Source organism: Schistocerca americana, unplaced genomic scaffold (assembly GCF_021461395.2).
Source record: "Schistocerca americana isolate TAMUIC-IGC-003095 unplaced genomic scaffold, iqSchAmer2.1 HiC_scaffold_113, whole genome shotgun sequence".
Lineage (NCBI taxonomy): Eukaryota > Metazoa > Arthropoda > Insecta > Orthoptera > Acrididae > Schistocerca > Schistocerca americana.
Genome location: NW_025725187.1, coordinates 164611 through 169920, shown reverse-complemented (window position 1 = coordinate 169920; position 5310 = coordinate 164611).

The following is a 5310-nucleotide window of genomic DNA, read 5'->3' as shown; positions in this document are numbered from 1 at the left end:
GGACAACGACCATAAGGTGCCCAAGGCAGCCTTAAACCCTTGGAGGCAAGTCGGCTGGAGGACGATGTATTGAATCTCGATCAAACTTGAATGTATCATCGGCGTTAGCAGGGTCGGAACGTAAGAATTAAATGTCGGTTTTGCGTCGGATTCGAAAATCTAGACTAACAGGAGTACGACAGTAAGGTGCCCGAGGTAGCAATAGACCTTTGGAGACAAGTCGGGTGTAGGATGATTTATTGAATCTCGACCAAACATGAGTGTACCATCGCCTATAGCCTTTTCGGAACGTTATAATTGAATAACAGTTTTCGTCGGATTCGAAAACCTAGACTCATAGGAGAACGACCGTAAGGTGCCTGAGGCAGCAGTAGACCCTTTGTAGACAAGTCAGCTGCAGGACAATTTATTGAATCTCGACCAAACATGAGTGTACCATCGTTTTTAGCAGGGTCGGAACGTTATAATTAAATAACAGTTTTGCGTCGGATTCGAAAATGTAGACCCAGGAGAACGACCATAAGGTGCCCGAGGCACCAATGAACCTTTGGAGACAAGTCGGCTGGAGGACGATGTATTGAATCTCGACAAAACTTGTATCTACCATCGTCGTTAGCAGGGTCGGATCGTTGGAATTAAATGTCAGTTTTGTGTCCGATTCGATATTCGGGACTCACAGGAGAACGACCATAAGATGCCCGAGGCAGCCTTAAACCCTTTTAGGCAAGTCGGCTGGAGGACGATGTATCGAATCTCGAGCAAAATTGAATCAACCATCGTCGTAAGCAGGGTCCGAACGTTAGAATTAAATGTCAATTTTGTGTCGGATTCGAAAATCTAGACTCTCAGGAGAACGACCGTTGGGTGCCCGAGGCAGCAGTAGACCCTTGAAGACAAGTGGGCTGCAGGACGATTTATAGAATCTCGACCAAACATGAGTGTACCATAGTTTTCAGCAGGGTCGGAACGATATAATTGAATGTCAGTTTTGCGTCGGATTCCAAAATCTAGACTCACAGGAGAACGACCAGAAGGTGCCCGTGGCAGCAATAGACCCTTGGAGACAAGTCGGCTGGAGGACGATGTATTGAATCTCGACGCAATTTGTGTGTACCTTCGTCGTTAGCATGGTAGGAATGTTAGATTTAAATCTCGGCTTTGCGTCCGATTCGAAAACCTAGACCCACAGGAGAACGACCATAAGGTGTTCGAGGCAGCAATAGACCCTTGGAGACAAGTCGGCTGGAAGACGATGTATTGAATCTCGACGCAATTTGTGTGTACCATCGTCGTTAGCATGGTCGGAATGTTAGAATTAAATGTCGGTTTTGCGTCCGATTCGAAAATGTAGACTCACAGGAGAACGTCCATAAGGTGCCCGAGGCAGCGTCTAACCCTTGCAGACAAGTCGGCTGGAGGACGATTTACTGAATCTCGACCAAACATGAGTGTACTATCGTCTTTAGCAGGGTCGGAACGTTATAATTAAATAACAGTTTTGCGTCGGATTCGAAAACCTAGACCCACAGGAGAACGACCATGAGGTGCCCGAGCAGGCAAAATACCCTTGGAGACAAGTCGGCTGGAGGACGTTTTATTGCATCTCGAACAAACTTGAATGTATCATCGTCGTTAGCATTTCTCGGAACTTTTGAATTCAAAGTCAGTTTTGCGTCGGATTCGAAAATGTAAACTCACAGGAGAACGACCATAAGGTGCCCGAGGCAGCAATAGACCCTATGAGACAAGTCGGCTGGAGGACGATGTATTGAATCTCCATTAAACTTGAATTTACCATCCTCGTTAGCAGGGTTTGAACGTTAGAATTAAAGGTCAGTTTTGCGTCCCATTCGATAATCTAGACTCACAGGAGAACGACAATATGGTGCCCGAGACTGCCTTAAGCCCTTGGATACAAGTCGGCTGGAAGACGATGTATTGAATCTCGACCAATCTTGAATGTACCATCGTCGTTAGCAGCATCGGACCGTAGAATTAAATGTCAGTTTTGCGTCCAATTCGAAAATCTAGACCCACAGGAGAACGACCATAAGGTGCCCGAAGCAGCAATAGACCCCTGTAGACATGTCGTCTGGAGGACGATGTATTGAATTTCCACCAAACTTGAATATACTATCGTCGTAAGCAGGGTCGGAACGTCCTAATTCAATGTCAGGTTTGCGTCGGATTCGAAAATATAAACTCACAGGAGAACGACCATAAGGTGCCCGAGGCAGCAATAGACCCTATGAGACAAGTCGGCTGGAGGACGATGTATTGAATCTCGACAAAACTTGAATCTACCATCGTCGTTAGCAGGGTCGGAACGTTGGAATTCAATGTCAGTTTTGTGTCCGATTCGATAATCGGGACTCACAGGAGAACGACCATAAGATGCCCGAGGCAGCCCTAAACCCTTTTAGGCAAGTCGGCTGGAGGACGATGTATCGAATCTCGAGCAAAATTGAATCTACCATCGTCGTAAGCAGGGTCCGAACGTTACAATTAAATGTCAATTTTGCGTCGGATTCGAAAATCTAGACTCTCAGGAGAACGACCGTTGGATGCCCGAGGCAGCAGTAGACCCTTGAAGACAAGTGGGCTGCAGGACGATTTATAGAATCTCGACCAAACATGAGTGTACCATAGTTTTCAGCAGGGTCGGATCGATATAATTGAATGTCAGTTTTGCGTCGGATTCCAAAATCTAGACTCACAGGAAAACGACCATAAGGTGCCCGAGGCAGCGTCAAACCGTTGGTGACATATCGGGTGGAGGACGATTTATTGAATCTCGACCAAACATGAGTGTACTATCGTCTTTAGCAGGGTCGGAACGTTATAATTAAATACTAGTTTAGCGTCGGATTCGAAAACCTAGACCCACAGGAGAACGACCAAAAGGTGTCCGAGCCAGCAAAAGACCCTTGAATACAAATCGGCTGGAGGACGTTTTATTGAATCTCGAACAAACTTGAATGTATCATCGTCGTTAGCATTTCTCGGAACTTTTGAATTCAAAGTCAGTTTTGCGTCGTATTCGAAAATGTAAACTCACAGGAGAACGACAATAAGGTGCCCGAGGTAGCAATAGACCTTTGGCGACAAGTCGGGTGTAGGACGATTTATTGAATCTCGACCAAACATGAGTGTACCATCGCCTATAGCCTGGTCGGAACGTTATAATTGAATAGCAGTTTTCGTCGGATTCGAAAACCTAGTCTCACAGGAGAACGACCGTAAGGTGCCTGAGGCAGCAGTAGTCCCTTTGTATACAAGTCAGCTGCAGGACGATTTATTGAATCTCGACCAAACATGAGTGTACCATCGTTTTTAGCAGGGTCGGAACGTTATAATTGAACGTCAGTTTTGCGTCGGATTCGAAAATCTAGACTCACAGGAGAGCGACCATAAGGTGCTCGAGGCAGCAATAGACCCTTGTAGACAAGTCGGCTGGAGGACGATGTATTGAATCTCGACGCAATTTGTATGTACCATCGTCGTTAGCATGGTCGGAATGTTAGAATTAAATGTCGGTTTTGCGCCCGATTTGAAAATGTAGACTCACAGGAGAACGACCATAAGGTGCCCGAGGCAGCGTCAAACCCTTGCAGACAAGTCGGCTGGAGGACGATTTACTAAATCTCGACCAAACATGAATGTATCATCGTCGTTAGCATTTCTCGGAACTTTTGAATTCAAAGTCAGTTTTGCGTCGGATTCGAAAATGTAAACTCACAGGAGAACGACCATAAGGTGCCCGAGGCAGCAATAGACCCTATGAGACAAGTCGGCTGGAGGACGATGTATTGAATCTCCATTAAACTTGAATCTACCATCGTCGTTAGGAGGGTTTGAACGTTAGTATTAAATGTCAGTTTTGCGTCCGATTCGAAAATCTAGGCTCACAGGAGAACGACAGTATGGTGCCCGAGACTGCCTTAAACCCTTGGATACAAGTCGGCTGGAGGACGATGTATTGAATCTCGACCAATCTTGAATGTACCATCGTCGTTAGCAGCATCGGAACGTTAGAATTAAATGTCAGTTTTGCGACCTATTCGAAAATCTAGACCCACAGGAGAACGACCATAAGGTGCCCGAGGCAGCAATAGACCCCTGGAGACGAGTCGGCTGGAGGACGATGTATTGAATTTCCACCAAACTTGAATATACTATCGTCGTAAGCAGGGTCGGAACGTCCTAAATCAATGTCAGTTTTGCGTCGGATTCTAAAATCTAGACGAACAGGAGAACGACCATAAAGTGCCTGAGGCCGCAATAGACCCTATGAGAGAAGTCGGCTGGAGGACGATGTATTGAATCTCGACCAAAGTTGAATGTATCATCGTCGTTAGCATTTCTCGGAACTTTTGAATTCAAAGTCAGTTTTGCGTCGGATTCGAAAATGTAAACTAACAGGAGAACGATTATAAGGTGCCCGAGGCAGCAATAGACCCTATGAGACAAGTCGGCTGGAGGACGATGTATTGAATCTTGATTAAACTTGAATGTACTATCGTCGTTAGCAGGGTCGGAACGTAAGAATTAAATGTCGGTTTTGCGTCGGATTCGAAAATCTAGACTAACAGGAGAACGACAGTAATGTGCCCGAGGTAGCAATAGACCTTTGGAGACAAGTCGGGTGTAGGATGATTTATTGAATCTCGACCAAACATGAGTGTACCATCGCCTATAGCCTGGTCGGAACGTTATAATTGAATAACAGTTTTCGTCGGATTCGAAAACCTAGACTCACAGGAGAACGACCGTAAGGCTGGCTCTGAGCACTATGGGACTTAACTTCTGTGGGCATCAGTCCCCTAGAACTTAGAACTACTTAAACCTAACTAACCTAAGGACATCACACACATCCATGCCCGAAGCAGGATTCGAACCTGCGACCGTAGCGGTCACGCGGTTCCAGACTGAAGCGCCTTTAACCGCACGGCCACACCGGCCGGCAACGACCGTAAGGTGCCTGAGGCAGCAGTAGACCCTTTGTAGACAAGTCAGCTGCAGGACGATTTATTGAATCTCGACCAAACATGAGTGTACCATCGTTTTTAGCAGGGTCGGAACGTTATAATTGAACGTCAGTTTTGCGTCGGATTCGAAAATCTAGACTCACAGGAGAACGACCATAAGGTGCTCGAGGCAGCAATAGACCCTAGTAGAGAAGTCGACTACAGGACGATGTATTGAATCTCGACGCAATTTGTGTGTACCATCGCCGTTAGCATGGTCGGAATGTTAGAATTAAATGTCGGTTTTGCGTCCGATTCGAAAATCTAGACTCACAGGGGAACG